The 17,369-nt window shown below is 36.1% G+C and overlaps 1 protein-coding gene across 6 annotated transcripts in view; it reads left to right on the forward strand.

Moving 5' to 3' along the window:
• Trps1 (transcriptional repressor GATA binding 1) overlaps window positions 1-17,369 on the forward strand; it is a 235,803-nt gene that overhangs the window by 19,470 nt on the left and 198,964 nt on the right. The window contains exon 1 of one of the 6 annotated variants that reach the window (XM_047559449.1): window positions 11,447-11,511. The exons of the other annotated variants lie outside the window; for them this stretch is intronic. The gene's annotated coding sequence lies outside the window, so the exon portion shown is untranslated. Of the gene's footprint in view, window positions 1-11,446; window positions 11,512-17,369 lie in introns of those variants that run through there. 6 annotated transcript variants of the gene reach the window in all.

The raw sequence follows: 17,369 nt of genomic DNA on the forward strand, positions 1-17,369 counted from the left end.
GTGTCATCCAGTCTGGGGTTTTAAAGAGTAGGTGACTTTGTCATATTAACACTTTTTCAGTCTGTATTCTTCTTAGGCTCTAATTCATTATCAGGGAGATAAAACCATCACCTTTATATAGAATACATTAAAAAGTGTTCTTTGTAGTAATTCTGGAAACATCCAGTTTACATTCTTTTTGTGTAGAGAGCTGCAATCTCCTGTTTTTTTTTTTTTTTTTTTTTAATCTATATTAGTGTAACTGCCTCTCTTTGGCTTCATTACAGTAAAAAGGCTGTGATCAGCAAACTTTTATAAGGGGAAGTTGTTGAATGACATAGAGATGTGGTACTGTCCTGTTAATCTTCATGGCTTTGTGTTTCTTAATGTATTTGCAGTCCTGAGTAAGTACTGCTTCAAATAGGACCTTGACAGCCATGAATTCTGATGTGGCTTGAGGGTGTCACAAAGACATAAAAAAGAAAGCTTGGTTTGGGTTATACTTAAAACAATTTTTAATCAGTTTATTAGCTTTTTTCTCTCTTGGATTTAAAAAAAAATTAATTCATGTTTTCTGAAAGAGTTTTAAAACCCCAGCACGCTTTAATGGAAAATACAATCAGAACTAAACACCAAGAATACTCCCCCGACCCCATTTTAAAGGAAACAAACAAACACCGCAGATGAGTGACAGACACAAGATTCCATTTTCTTTGCACTGACTCTGGAAAAGCCTGGGTCCCAGTGAGCCGGTTGTCACTGGGAAGAGGCTGCATTTGCAGGCGCGGGGTGCCGGGGTGCCGGGTGGCGGGGGCGCTCGCCCTGGCTGGAGCCCGGGCCCGCGGCAGCCACCACGCGTGCTCGGCCCGGCCGTGGGCGTGTTGTCGCAGGAAGTCCTGCGGAAGCAGTTGCGCGCCGCTCGCCGGTTGCCGCGCTCCCCGCCGCCCGCGTCCGCTGCAGCCGCGCGCGCCCCCGCCGCCCGGCGCGCTCCCGGCACCCGCGCGCCCCCGGCACCCGCGCGCCCCCGCCGCGTTTCCTCCCGTGAGTTCCCTTTCCTCGCCTTCTGCCCTGCTTCCTCTCGTGCTGGGGCCCCTCCTGGGCCGAGCGCTCGAATTTCCTTGTGCCAGTCCCGGGGTGGGTTTATCAGCAGTGACTCATCTTCAGATCTTATTATTCACCTGTGATCGTGGTGCAAACGGGAGGGACAGTGGCCAGTGGAGATAACTAAAGCACTAGGTTTTCATGAATTAAAAATGGATTATTAGCCTGCAAATCAGTCACCTGCTTTGTCAGAGTTTTCAAGGAGTTGCTTCAAGTATTTCTGATTTTTTTGAAGTTTATTTACTTACATAAACACTCGAGTAGATGGAATTATTATGTCTCATGTGTTCTTAGAAAGCTATGAATAAAATAAAGTCATGATTAAATCACAATTCACATTATAATGTAGTAGTCTTCTAAGCACATGGAGCCTTTTTGGAGTGGTCGAGACTTCTGTATTTTTGGCGTTCCGGGAATTGAGGTCTTTATAGTTTTCTTAAGTTACACAACGCAGTTGCTGTTCATCCCTATGAAGATCTCTCCATTTTCAAACTTATTCAAAAGTTATTGTTAAGGGCATGCTTTTTACACCTTCTGTATTAATGTCCTTTTCTGGAAGCCCCTATCAACAACAGACATATGAAACAGTACTTTCAGTAGAGCTGCTTGGAATTTCTTACTGCAGCAGGCATCTAGCAATGATTGAATATCACTGATTTCTATAATTTGTAGCCAGATGCTTCGTTTTGGCCTTTAAGATCTTTGTGTGCCTAATAGCTAAAGAATAATTGATACATAATTGGATGTGAAGTGACCTTAATTTTAATTTGCAGTCTACAAGTCTTATATGTTAATATTTTCATGAATATTAAAATTGAAAACAATAAATAAAATAAGGGAATTTAGATCTTTTAAAATTCTTACTAGGTTAATTTCTAATGTTGCTTTACATAGTGTGAGATTTTTAAGTTGATATGAATTGATTTCATAAGACCCAGTGTGAAACTAGAGGTATTTTATTAAAAACAGTTGTCCCTTTAATATATGAAATTATTTACTAAAGCAAATCCTTTTGAAGAAATATGTTTAAGGTGAAATTACAATCTTCTGATATAAACTTAAGTATTAATAATTAATATATATTGTTCTGTTCTCAACTCCGGAAGAATTATCTTCTTAAAATAATAGTACTAAAGTCAGCATCAGACACTGGTTCTGATATACAAATAATAGACTTGTACATTTTTCTCAATGTTGGAGGAACCATTCCTAGAGTACAGGGCATATCTAGTACTTCAGGGGTCATAAATGTGCATCCAGTATTTTTTAATTCATTTGTTTTATTTTGAAAATTTTCTGTAATTTGAGCACTTTGGCCTCTTTCCAATCTTATTTGTACTCCAGATATGCCCAGTACACATTAGACTAAAGAAGATTCAGCCATCCTGGTGCCTTTTGGAACATGAGGTTGTCTGGAATAGGCTGATGTCCGGCTGTGTTCAGCAGTCCATTGGATTGTCGCCGTTTCCTTTCTGTGGTATGGCTGGTCTCTAGCCTCGCCCCACCTGTAGGCTGGAGTAACAATACCAGGGCACAGCTTTGGGTGGAAAAATCAATACAGGTAGCATATGTAAAACAGGTTTGGTGAATGCCAAAGGGCTGTGTAGATATTTATTATAATAATGATAATTATAATTACAATTATTGTTCTGTCTCTAATCTATTTAATTTCTGTATATCATTAACTATGGGAGGGCTGTTCAAAATGCTGTTTCTAAGACCATATTTTAACTTTTATTTAAAAAAACAACTGTTTAGAATGTGTAGAGAGTAGAACAAACAGATTTCTAGCTGTTGGCTCTCTCAGGAAGGAGTGGTGTCATATTCTTCCAAAGACGAGCTGGTGTCATTCTCTTGGTAGAGTGTGTGGCTTAATTTGTTAGTTCTTTTGTGTTTGAGTTTCTGTGGTATGAGCTTTGTTCCAGAGTGCTGATTCAAGGCCACTGTGAATTGTAAATATTCTTAAAAGAAGCATTTTGGGGTTATTTTTTCATATTGTTCCATCTGTAGTTTATTCTTTGGGTCATTCGTGGCTTATGTCTTCATTTTTAATTTTTTGGTATTTGGTATTAGTACTTGATTTTAATACATGACTTTAAAAAAACAAACACATGACTTTTTGATATCCAGAGATTTTCCCTTAGAGCTTACTTTTTGTGTTGATTTCATGAGCCGTCTTCCTCTTCTCCAAAATGAGTCTTACAAAATTCCCCTTCAGAACTAATCACGGTCTTATTTGTCAATAGGTTGTGGTAACTTTGTCAGAAGATATCAGACCCTTTCCAGAGAGTATCTTAGAGATAATATCTTGTGGTTCTCTCTCTGGGTATTTTAGAATTATTTTTCCTATGTGGGATATGTGCCACATGATCATAAGCACTTTGTTAGTAATAATGACTTGTTATTACTGAGATTTCCCCAGTTTTTCTGCAAGACAATAAAAAAATAGAAGTTACATGATTATGTAGTTATTATAGGGACTGTCCACATCAGAGTGAGTCTGAGTTGTCATTTACAATCATGAATTCTTAATTTTCAAGTTAAGTACACTAAATTTTCACACTCTGTGTGTGTGTGTATGTGTGTGTTCTCAAGAGGTATAAGCATCAGGAATAAATATATGAACAAAACAGTTCTAAGAACTAAAGTGACTAAAATTAATAGAACTTTTTTTAAAGTAAGTTGCTCAAAATTTTTCTTAACAGTGACAGAGATGTTACTTGTATTTTTTAGGTGAACCATTGGAATTTTTTTTTTTTTTTTTTAGTTTAATAGAAAAGATGTCCCTGAGTATGCTAATTCTAGATATTTGTTGGCAGGTGCTGCTATCAAATTATGTGTGGATTATAAAATTTACAAATTTCGGGGCTTGCACCCAAAATTATTTAGTCAGCATTCCCTATAGACCTTTTACTCAGCAGTTATGAGTAAGTTTGTATGTTTAGCTTTTTATTAATGATATTTTGTGTGTACACGTTGTTTGTTAATATATATGTTTGAAACAAAACACATTTTCCTTGGAAATTAGGGAAACTGAAAATGGAGCTTTTTATCTTCACAGTTGTCCTTCAGTACAGAGCTTCAGTAGCTGGAAGCCATTTCTATATGCTAGTAACTTGATAACCCATTTTGAAATGCATTTGTTGAGCTCATCGTGACTCCCTGTGCCTCTAATGAAAGGCATGTGACCATATAGACCGGAAGAACCATCAGTGGTTGGCTTCTACCGAGACCCTGCTGCCCCTTTTGGGCAGCCTTTAACCTGGCATCCACCAGTATATTTGCTGAAACAGAGTTTTCCAAAATTTAAATGATGTCACATTTGAAAACGATGCCAAGAAACAATGTGGCAGTTTCTAAATTTTGTGAAGCTAAAATCCCTGGTTACAAGAAAGAGTGCATGTCACAGATGAGTGGTTAGTAATGACTTCAGTTTAGCAGGAAAAGAGCAATTCCCATATGCTGATTCTAGTCTCATAACAAAGCATGTTATAGAAAGATTGCACAGTATTTAACAAGCTGTGAGTTAATGTGACAGTGTCAGTGTATCTAGTTCCAGAAGGATAATCACTTTACCATATTTCTTCAAAAATATTTTAAGTTATATTACAAAACAGAAAACTTGCTACAAATGGATCCAAACTGTGCTTCACTGCACCTCCCCACCCCTGAGTTACCAGTCCAGAATGTGTGCTCCTAAATAAATTTCATTGTTCCATTCAGAACCTCAGTGGCTTCTGTATACGAGTGTGGATGTAGATGGCAGTGTTCCCTCCTAAGCCCAGGTCTCCAAGATTTCATCTCAAATGAGTTTACCTCTCACTGAGAACCACTCCCAATTTGAATATAGACTACATCCTTCAACATTAAGGGCTGTGTTAGGAATCGAGAAAATGAAGTAAAGTTTTCTTGCTTTCAATCCTTTGGAAACTCACTGGAGACAGACATTGCTATGTAGGTTTGTTAGATGTCAACAGTTTTCCAGGGCCTTCCCCGGAGACCCGGTCCCTCACCTGTATGTTCATGCTGGTACTCTGACTTCCCTGTGCCTCTCTACCCTAACAAAGTGAGGGGATTTAATTTTGAATCGCAGACCTGGTCGTCTCTTAAACTGAGAACCTGATGCTGTTCATTTGCTGCTATAGAGGTTCTTAAAGGCAGGCATGGGAGGAACTGTGGAAGAGAGGATCTTAGTTTCTAATTTCAGTCATTGAGAAAAAAAAATGCATATTTGTCAACATGAAAAGGATAACCTTTTTCATATTCAGAATATTGTTATTTCAGTAATGAACTTATCTGTCAGTTAACATATATAGTTGGGTATTGAGAGGCCTGATTCAGGTGGACGGAGGTACATAAAATTAATAATCCATCATAAAGAGGTTCTATAAGATGCTATGTATTAAGTACATTTTTTTTTCTTTGAAGGCAATTAAGTTGATAATTAAATTATTTTCCAGTCTTTCCATTGCTTAAGGCGTTCCCTGGAAACAGTATACGGAATTAAGAGGTTCTGGTGCTGCTATAACATACTGCATATTTATTGTACCATAATGTATGTTCCTACTACTGAGTATTGGCTACTTTAATAAGTTATGGGATCCCAGTTTGTCAGAAGTAACAGTGCTCTTGTATCAAGTGCCTGCCTCACGCGTGACATAGGCAGCAGACCTTGCACTGACACTATTTGATTCACACGGGAATTTTCATTTACAAACTCTTACAAACTCTTACAGAGACAGATTGATTAAAGCACATTCATCAGTGACTTTTTAAAAAAGAGAAAACAAATCGAGTCAAATTAACTTCTTTTCCTTTTCAAAAATGTTTCTTTACTTTCTTTCTAAGAATCATACAGCAAATGAAGCTACTTGTGTGGGAGGTATCTCTTCTTCCCAGTGGATGCTGGCATCAGGAGGTCACCCTTCTTTCAGCACACAGGTGGCAGGGCCACTCCCATGCTGCTTATTAGTAGCAGCTTATCCTCTAGTGGGACAAGAGTGGAAAGTATAAAAAAAATTATAGCACTGGGCCTTTTACAGTTGATCCCAGTAGTTTAGTGTTGTTCTCATTTAATTATTATGCTTCTTTTCTTTTTATTCCCTTAAAACACCTTTGTAAAACAGGCAAATTATACTTGCAGGAATTAAGACAATCCAGATAGAGAAGAGGATTAAAACCTGGCTTAAAACCATTACTGATTTTGGTTCTTATGCTTGTTTCCTTTTGATGATGTGTGTACTTCCAGTACGTATGTGTAACTGAGTGTGTGAAGGGTGTATTCTCTCTCTATTGTATCCTACCTTGAAAAAGAGGTAGGTTTGCCAGAATTTGCTCTTGGCGGTACAAGGTCTCTGCATGCTTTTCTTCCAAGACCTATTACTGTAAACTTGAGAACAATGGCAAAGTTTTTGGCCTCAAAGGTAGTGTGGGCTTGTGCCTAAGTGACCTTTGTGACCTTAGCACGAGTTACCATGGTTTATTTATTGTTCTCATATATTCATGTTCTCCACCACAGACTTAGGAGAACTGTTTTGGAATGGACACAGAGAAGACTAAGCTCTGCCTGAAAGTAACTTGACTTTGGAATGTTCCCACTTCAAAAACAAATTCTATCTAGGTGTCAAGCATGGGGGACATGAGTAGTTACAGGGAGGATGGGTGTAAGATGGAATTTTAGATGAACCTTTAGTACCTAACTGAAGTTTGCCAAGTCTTCATCTGTATAACTCTCATTGGAATAAAGAGGTGTATTGTGTGGAGGCCTCTGGACATTATAACTATACTGATTTACACAGACCAGAATGTTCTGGGGGAATCATCACTGAGGTTTTGACCAAGTCTGAGTGAACTCCCAATGGGACTAGGAAGATCTGGGTTCATTTTGGAAGGTCTACTTTTGTGCTGTTAAGTTGTTTTGGAAAACTTTATAACATGCTGCTGGTCTGAGAACTAAATAGTTAGAGTGGATTCAGGATTCAGGGCTAGGATGAAACATGAAGTGTGGTTAGACAGTCAATAGAACAGAGAAGTGCCAGGTGACTAAGTAGTCAGCTGGTTAACTTGGTTGTGTTTAAAATAAGTTTCACTGAAATTATTCAGTAAGTTTCAAAAATTCTATGGAGTTCATCCAACAAATACTAAGCAGCACCTCCTCATTTACAGGTCTGGTTTAGGACATGGGGATACCACCGTAAGGACAGCAGGGGGACACTACAAAGGCAGCAATGCAAATAATCAAATGATAGGCATGCTATCAATTTGACTATATAAACATTATAATAAAGGCCCAAGTAATGCAGTATCATTAATATCTCACAAATGTATGTCAGTCAAGACGTCTTCATCTAGTCTATAGGATATCCCAGGATTTTTTTTTTTTTTAATTCTTCTTTGTCTTATGATCAGAGTTGAATTTTTTTTGAGAAGCATGACATTCCTTCATTTTCCTCATCGGTGTGCATGAGGTCACACCACCCTCATTTACCTTTTGTACCCTTTCCTACTTAGAAACTTCAAGTGGATTCTCATTTTCTACAAGTGGCCCAATCTCATCAAATGAGATTCAAGACGCTGTCATACTAACCTTTTCAGCCACATCGTCCACGTGAACCATTTGTTGTAAACCCAGGTTCTTCCCTGTTCCTTGACAGGTTTATACTGAGTGGCAGCCTTTTGGTCCCATTTCTGTTTGCTGGAATGCTCTTCTCTGCATGCTGTCCCTGTGCATTTCTTTCTTCTCCCTGAGGACCTTCTCTTCTCTCTTGTTTTCATTGCTGATCTTCACCACAGTGTGTTACTTACTGTGAATAAATGAAATAATAGAAATAATTACACTTTTTAAAAGAATAGCACACACGTGGTACTCTCTGTTTGCCTTTGAGGAGGGGACTCATGGTTTGCACTGCTCATTTTCGTGTTAGGTCGTGTCTCATCCTGCATTGTAACTGTGTGGGTTTACCATGAGCCTGTGTCTTTGACCTAGGGAGCTAGCTTCTTTTTTTAGAAAGCAGTCATTTCTTTTAGAATTGAAACATATTATGTGCTTAATGCTTACGAATGAATTAATTGATTGGAAATTTTAGAAGTGTGAAATGCCCCTGCACATAAGTAGAATGTCATGTATACATGACATTTGGTATTGCTTTGGTACTTCATTTTCCAACCTGATAAACAAGAATGGTTTTCTTTAAAAAAAAAAAAAAAAAAAGCCATGAACACCTCTTTGTGACACAGTGATTGAGAACCTAATTGGCAATTAAATATATCATCTTGTCCTTCATGGCCAGAATATTAAACTTTTAGGAGAGATCAACTTAAAATAAATCATATTTATGTGCATGTACATTAATATGAAGTATATAGAATTTAGTAGTTGTATTTAATTCTTTACTGGAAGAAACTGTAGGATTATTGGCCCTATCCAATCAGTTAAAAAGTTACATCAAAGTCAGAGGAAATATTGTAAATTTACTTTTTACATTTTAATAATACTTTCCCATGTTAATTATATAGAAATTCTATTTGTAACCCAGCAGTAAACATTTCATATGAAGGATTCATCTGAAGTTTTTTGAACTTATATGATAAATGAGTTGTCTGATATTTTCAGGGAAATAGAATTTTTCTGCAGAATTTATGTTTTAATCCTTCATGGAATTTTAACCAAAAACCACTGGAATTGCTAAAATCATTAAACCTCTTGGTTCACTTATATTTTCTCTGGATTTGGGCTTTTCCACCTGTTATTTCTTCTGCCTGTGGCCCTCAGTTCTTTTCTTTGTGCCTGGCCATCTTCTGCTCTCTCTCTGCTTACGGTCACTTTTTCTCCCAGAACTCTTTTATGTTATACCAAATCTGGATCAGGTACCCCCTTCCCCATTTCATTTTAATTCCTAGTCTGTAAGTTCAGTGAGGGTAACTTTCATGTCTATTTGTTCTCAGTTGTATCCTTAGCATCTGACTCAATGCCTGACACTTAGGTGTCACTCAGAAAAGTGTGTTGAATAAATAAATATCATGATGATTTAGTTTTGATTATGAGCATGAGTTATCAAATCACTTGCTTAGTTTTGTAATATCTGCACAAAACGCAGGAATGAATGCTAAGTGGGTAATGATGCTGGCAGATGCACTTCTTGATTCCCAGAAACAAAAACAACAACAACAAACAAAAACCCAAAGCAAAAACGTGTCATAAGCTTGTTGAATAATCATTTGCAAGATTGTCACAAAGTGAAGGATCCAAAAATGGATATTGTGGAAAACTCTGAAATGCCTAATTCTATTCTCAGTTTAAGTTATTGAACCAAAGACTACAGGAGTCCTCTCTCAAGCAATATTGGTAGGCATAAGAAGATACACTTGAATAGAGCTCTCTGCTTTAACTTGTTAGCACTATCCACTGTTCAATGTTTCATGTGCTTTTTTTTTTTTTGTTTGTTTGTTTGTTTTTTCCTCCTCGCTGCTCAGACACCATACTGTGGGTACTACCCTCTAGGGTCCACTTGTTCTTTTATCTCATCTGGATCATATTGATGATAATTTATTTTAATAAGCCAAAGCAGGATTTTTTTCAAAGTCTGCTTATTTTATTTTAACCCCAGAAGACAGTAAACACTTAATGGGCTATGCTTTCTTAATGACTACTGTCATATCTTAATATAACTTGTTTTATTTCAGCATTAAAATAGTAGCCTTAATTTTAGAACAAGGTTAAAAGTACTATATGGTACCCTCATGATGTACAAACTTCTTAGTGAAGTCATTTCAATAATAGCATTTTATTTTCTGAGTAACATCCTGGTTTATAGAATGAATAAACTAGGTATCATTTTTAGCTATGAAGATATTGACAGCATTACCGGATACCAGTACTGTTTATTCTGAAGTTATCTGCTTCTGAAATAATTAGGTAAAACAGTTATTTTAAAGTGTCACTTCACAAGAAGTTCAAACAGAAGGGCCTAATTTTCGGTAATGCTATAGAGTGACACTCTTTTCTAGGCTTTGTGTTGCTCTTTTTATAAACATCTTTTTCCATCCATGTGTAAGCTTGTTTCCTTGTTTCAGCAGTAAAATGTATAGAGTGCCAGCCTTTTGACTTCTGGAACATATAGCATGGTAGTGGATGTGAGATCACTTAAAACAAATCTTAAGCTTGCTTACATGACTGTGTTCATGGACTTTATGGTTCTCCTAGAGGAACTCAATGGAATTCTGCTTAGTTATGTCATATAAACCTGGAGCCAATCCTGTACGATAACATGTGATTATTATGTCTTCTTTTGCTTACAAAACATATGCCAAATGCAAATGGAGTAATTTTAAGGAATATCTTCAGGTTTTCCTGCTGAGATTTGTGTGCTGCCTGTTTTTTTTCCTTCCTTCCTTTCTTTTTCTTTTGTCAGTTACCAATGCACATTAAAAATCATTTGATCATAGAAGTTAAAGTCTCAAGAAGATATTAACCAAGTGGAAAGTGTAAAACTGATAACATTTTTACCTATGCACTTACCTTTTACATGCAAAATGAGCAATCACTCATCATTATTCAGTTTGTAAGATTAAATACCTTGGTGTATCCATAGATTTATAGTAAGAACCTGAGGTGGAGGTAGATGACACTTTTCATTGAAACACGGCATTTATTTAGCATTATTAAAACAATTTACATAGGTGAATTTTCTCACAATGCCACAGCATTATTTTATTGACTGTTTTTCATACACTCGTCTAGTCTTTTGAGGTAAATAGGTTTCTGTAGCCCCTTTACAGCTCTAGTTCTCTCATTCGTAAAATGGGATTAATAGTAACTTGCAGGCTTTCACTGAGGCCTAAATGGAGAAATTATGTGAGGCTGTGAATAAATGACTGGGACATAATAAATGCTAACAAGTATTAGTTCTCTTCCCCTTTTATTTAACTTGTCTCTGGTATAATTAATATAGCACAGCCTCATGATACTGTACATTTAATAAGTACAGAGGTAGTTGCCACCCTGTTGCCTGCTTTTGTACATTTGGGCTCTTGTGCCCTGCAACTCGGCCTGCGGAGCCAGTGACACTTTCCACTCAATGTGATGCTTGGTTTGCTCATCAAAAATGCAGCAGATAAAAGCTTTCATCTCGATATATTACGCCATGTTCTCTGCAGAGCAACTGAGGTTTCAGTGAAAAATCACACGGGCACTAACTTTCTGCCTGTAAAGTACGCAAATCATAAGTCTATAGCTCAGTGACTTACTACAAAATAAACAGACCCATATACTATTTCTCATTTCAAAAAATACTATTTCCAGTACTCTTTAAACTCCCTGTGTCCTCACTTGTTCTGTCTTCTTCCCCAGGAATCGAGCGTTCTCCTGACTGCTAACACTGTAGATTGGTTTGGCTTGTTGGAGAACTTTACATGCATTCAACTAAAGCATTCGTAAGCATTGCCAGCATGCATTCTTTTGTGCCTGGTGTCTCACTCATAACATCTTGTGTGTCATTCATATTGTTATATGTAGTTTCTTCATTTATGTTGCTGCATAATATTCTGTTCTGTGACCTGATAGTCCATTTTACATATATATATGCAGCTTTTTAAAACTTGGTGTTTGGGTTGTTTCCAGTTTTGACAATTCAGATAATGATGCTGTGAGCACTGTGTATGTGTGTTTTTAGTCAGATTGCCAGGAGTCTGCACTAGATGTTTGGAGTTTTTCTTTCTTTATTTATTTATTTTCTTTTGAGATGAGGTCTCTCTTAGGTTGCCCAGGCTGGCATCAAACTTGCAATCCCCCCTGTCCCCACCTCCTGAGTACCTGGGATTTCAGGCATGTGACACCGTGACTGACTTCTGTAGTCTTTTTTATATCCCAAGCTATTTTTTAAAGGATAAATTTTTATTTATTTTTATGTATCATACTACTTGTACAGGATATTGTTTTTTTCAGAGACAGTTTATAAAAAGAAAGGGTTATAGGTTATAAAGAGAAATGGTTCTGGAAGTTTTCATCCAAGATGGGGAAGTCCCATTGCTTTGGGTCTTTGATGAAGAAACAGATGGCAATAGTGGGGAGCATGTTGTACAGGTTTGAATTTTGAGTGTTAGAGAAAGCATGGTGAAAATATTGTAGATAAATTTATGTGTATAAATGTAGATATTTATACAATTATTTATTAAACACATTAAATAGCACATGATATTCATTTTTAGAAAATAATCATGAAGATATATGAACTTACAAAAATTTATTTTAGTGATTACAGTAACATTTTTATAGAATTATCATCATATAGAGAGAAAACTGATCTTTCAATGAACTTTCTTCTGTGCAATCAGTCCACAGATATTTTTGATATGTGAAGTTGTGTAGACATTTATAGAATCAAATCAAGCCAACATGGTTTTGATTAAACATTTTAAAAAGTATATTTAATCATTCTTTCTTGTAGATTTATTGTACTTATCTACTTGTGCATTTATTGCTTTATGCCCATGGATCTAGGTAGGACCATGATATCTGATTCTTTTTTGTTCAACGAATATAAAAACAAAAATTAATGCTTTGAGTCCCTGTATGTCTTCATTTGGTTTCTTTTTATGTGGATGAGACAACTTTAGCATTATCATAGTTTTATTCTTAGAGTCCTTTTATTATCAAGCTATTCAGTCCTTTTTTGAAGAGAGAAACAATATGCAGAATTTTCGAAGTGTGTTAACATCCATCCCCCAATAAGAACTTTTGAAAGTGCCTGCTCTCTCCAAGTTCAGTGTCTGTGGGAGCGCCAGATTAATATCATCTGCCTTTTTAAAAACTTACCTATCCTTTGCCCCAACACACTTCTATGTAACCCTACAAATATCACCATTGTAGTGTACCATTGATAATGATGCAAATGTGTTCTGGCTTTAGTTGTATCACACCAGGGAAGATCTTGAAATCATTGATGACATGTAGGTATTTTCATATGCGAATTATTGCATACCAATTTTTCGTTTATATGGCTACATATAAGAAAAGATAGATGTTAATATTTTGAATTTATATCAATAAAGATAGATGTTAATATTTCAAATTAATATCAATAAAGATAGATGTTAAAATTTTGATGTTAAAACAGTAGTGATATTTTCTAGTTTGGAGGACTTTAAAGTCTAGTGGCATAGACTACAATATAAACACACTGTGATGCAGTCATCAAAGGTGATGTGCATGCATTAGGTGCCAGGTGACTGTAGAGAAAGCTCGTTTTTGTTTGTGATAATTGTAGACGACTTTGTAGAAATGAAACCATTTTAGAGACTTGTGTAGTTTGGTGACCTTGTTGATGTGCTAGGTGTTATTAGAGAAATACAAAGTTTAGGACAACCTAGTTGCCCTTGTGAATGTTAGAAAGATCATGTATTCATCTAATAGAACTAGAGAGCCAAAGAAATACATTCGATGACAGTATATTTGCAAAGCAACGTAGATTGTGTAAGTTTCTTGAATTGGTATTACTTTATATATATTACTGTTGCTTCATGGCTGCTCATGAAAACACTGAAGAGCTGATTAAAAAATGGATGGGAAACCAAGTGATCTAGCATGGCTTTAACCTCCTTTAGAACCAACTAATTTAAGGGCTAGGTTAGGTCGGAGACTTCTCCATGCCTCAACTGCCCCATCTTTAACATGTGGATAATAATAGTATTTTACTCCAAAAATCATTAATCAAAATCAAAATCAAATGAGATAATGTGCTCTTGGCACAGTGTCTAGCTCCTAGTAATAATAACATGATACATTTTTCTTATTAATTATAATTTCAAGTTAGAATCTGTATCAACAGTCAAGATTATGCATCTAAAAAAAGTCTAGTTCTGACCCTTGGTTTCTTTCAACATTCAATTTGATTTTGAAGGAACTATTTGTAAAATACCTGAATCTAGGAGAGGAACTATATATATATATATGTATTTTTATCTTTACTCTGTTACGACAGGTTCCACAAGAAGATTGATGGAGAGAAAATACTAATTGGGGTGCAGGTGGTGAAAATCTTTTCTAAAGGTGTATGTGTGGCTCATGTGTGTTTAGATAGATTCTTAAAATTATATTGAACCTGAAAGTGAAGATTGACTGGATTACCTATTTAAAATACTTAACAAGTGAGCTAATTTCTTCCCTAAGTAATTCTGCAGTCTCAAACATATGTATTATTAAATCATTTTCCTTCTCACAGGTGAATGTGCAAAGTAGGAGCTGTCGGGGCCCAGAAGAGACCTGTACGTGTGGTTAGTCTCTTAGGCTGGGCTTTCGCTGTGAACTTACCTGCATATCTGGCTTTGTATTTAAAATCGATGTAAAGTCTACTCTGTTTCATATTTGCTTCAGCGTCTACTCAACCTGTTTTTATTTTACTTCTTTCTTTCTAGTTTTTGGTTTTAATCCTTGAGGGTAATAGGAATGTACTAACAATAAAACAAAATCCTAAAGCCCAAAAACTATGAGATCTGCTTAGCCTCTCAGGGAGCTCATTTTGGACACATGAGTTTGTTCTTCTTGCATAAACCAGAAGCATGAGCCAGGTTAATATTAAACTATGCTATGACGGGATGCAATCCCACCCTGGGTCTGTACTAGAAATGTATAGTGTCCTAGGTATTGGGGTTCTGTCCTTTGTTATTTGTAAAGTTGAATCTGGGTGAAGACAGTAAGTACAGTTTGGAGAAACAGGATTTATTAATAACCAGCAATGAGCATGGGAGTTTGATATGTTTTCTCAGGTAACTCCAAACATTTAAGAACTATTATTATATATATAACTACTATTATTAGCTATAGGAACTGTAGATCTCTCAAGTCTTTCTCTAATACCTTTCCACATTCCATATTTCATGAAACTCCTGGTTGCATTTTTGTGCCTGGCTTAATTTTAATCAGATGAGATTTAAAGTATTGTAAAATAATGAGACAAATTTAGTACAAAAGGTTTTAGATTGATCCCTGTAGTGGAACAACATTGGAAACTATACCTAAAAACATTGTAGAGCTTCTTTATGGAGTGATAGCTGTATGAATTCTTTAGCTTAGAGCTAACATTGGACTTACACCCACATATGTTTATGAGTACATAATTTGGACATCTGGGGTCTTGTACATAGATATTTTATTTCCTTCTTAAAACTTAGTGTTCTGTCTGTAATCCTCTGCCATTACACATTCTTTCAAAATGTTGATTCTAAATCTTTCATGATAAAACATACTGATCTTCTTTTAATGTTGATAACTATGCTGGAAAAAACCCAAAGCTAAAAAAAAAAAAAAAAAAAAAAAAAACCTTCAAAACCACCCATGTAAGAGTAAAATGTCTTAATTTTCTTTCCAAGTTAATGAAGGAATACTGTTTTCTTTTAAGATACTACACATGCTTTAAAGTCTTGGTTATATTTCTTCCTCGAATGTTACTGTCTTGGAGCAGCATCTCTTCTGTGTTCAGTGAAACATTAGTTTGGTGGATAAGTGTGAGTTTGGGAAATTCCAATCCCAACCAAGTAGACTCCATCCTCTCCAATCCCTAGGACTTTTGGAAGCTGTAATTGCAAATGTATATTTTGGACCTCTGGGAGGGGTTCTAAATTATATAATTTCTGCCAAACTTAATTTCACTAAAAGCCTCCTTCCATTTGTTTTTTAGAAGCCAATTTCATGGGAAGAACACAGAGAAATTTTTTGGATTTCCTGCCACCTCTGTTATAATATTAAAATCCCAGAGAGCTTTCCTAAATTTAGGGTGAGCACAGGTAGAATGTTCTGAAATAATGGTTTGACAACAACGAAAAAGTTCTTATTAACTGAAGCTTCCTAAGCCTGTTACCCCAATGAAGAATGGATTCTGTGTGTCCTTTGTATTTTTCATACATAGAACTTCTTTCATTCCAGCAGACTGGGAAAAGTATATAGCCCATACAACTACTTAAGTTACTTTTGAGTATAGATTTTTCTAAAAAAGATAATTTTCTTTGTAAAATTTTATTGTATTTAACAAAAGAGAAAAATGACCCCTGTGTGTGTGTGTGTGTGTGTGTGTGTGTGTGTGTGTGTGCTTTGTTTTCATCAGAAGTAAAAATGGTGGTGGGTGGGTTAAATTAAGCAGGCAGCAGTAAATAGGTTATCCTTAGCATGTATTTCACAGGGTGAAAGACATTTGTCAACACTGTTATTAATTTAAGTGGACTTTTAAAAATACATACATAAAAAGATCCCTGCCCCCCCTCCATTCTGAATTTATTTCTAAATCCCTTTTGTTGCACGAACATAGTACATGATTCCTAATGGTATTTGTCCCTGAGGTGTTGAGTGCCCCTGTGGTTCTGTCCTTGGGCCACTAGTCCTCAGATTGGTGCAGGCCTTTTAAAATACTTGCTATTGAGTGGTAAGGATAAGCACAGTGGTTTGTGAGTTTCATGAGGAAGCACTGTTGCATACGATGGTGCAAACTTACTTCCCTTCATTTTGGAGGGGGAGAAAGAGATCTCTGTCATCTCTTTCTGTCTCTGTCTATATAAACACACACAGACACAGTGTGTTATCAGTATAAATTGTCACTATGCCTTTTAATCTCGTATTCAGTTTTGCACTCTTACAACAAAACCTTGCTCAAAACACTTGGCTTACTAGTGCCACAAAATCAGTGAGCATTCTTACTGACGTGTGTTATCTTCATGGTGTGCTGTCATTAGTCTCCATACTGTATAGGTACATCAGTTTACCCAATGGATTAGCATTGATTGGCACCAATTTTTTTTTAAATGGGAGAACTGAGACAGTTATTAGTTCCCTTTAATGGTGGATTGAGGGAGGGATGGGAATTTCCTTTTTTATTGAATGACAGATTGGAAAACAAACCAGACAACATAATACATAAAAATTAAACTACATTTTAAGTATACAAAGATGTTTTTCAGAAAATACTAGAAAAAAATGTAAAGGCAGTCCTACAAAGCAGAGGACTATTTTTTTAAATCAATGAAAATCTAGTTTTTTATAATGAAACGTCAATTGACTTCATCACCCTAAAGATAAATAGATGCATTTACACTTTTCCCTGAGCTCATCTTTCTGAACTTGTGTTAAGTTTGGTTCTTTGCCCAAAGACCTATTGAAATATTTGAAGTTTAATGAAGAAGTGAGGGATGAGGTTGAGTCTGGCCTGGATGCAAATCAGATTATCCTGTTTAAATCAACAGTTGCAGATTCTTAAAAAAATTTTTTTTTAATTGAGAGGAAAAGGAAAAACTACTTTGTGGGGAAA

Source organism: Sciurus carolinensis, chromosome 1 (assembly GCF_902686445.1).
Source record: "Sciurus carolinensis chromosome 1, mSciCar1.2, whole genome shotgun sequence".
In the NCBI taxonomy this organism is placed as follows: domain Eukaryota; kingdom Metazoa; phylum Chordata; class Mammalia; order Rodentia; family Sciuridae; genus Sciurus; species Sciurus carolinensis.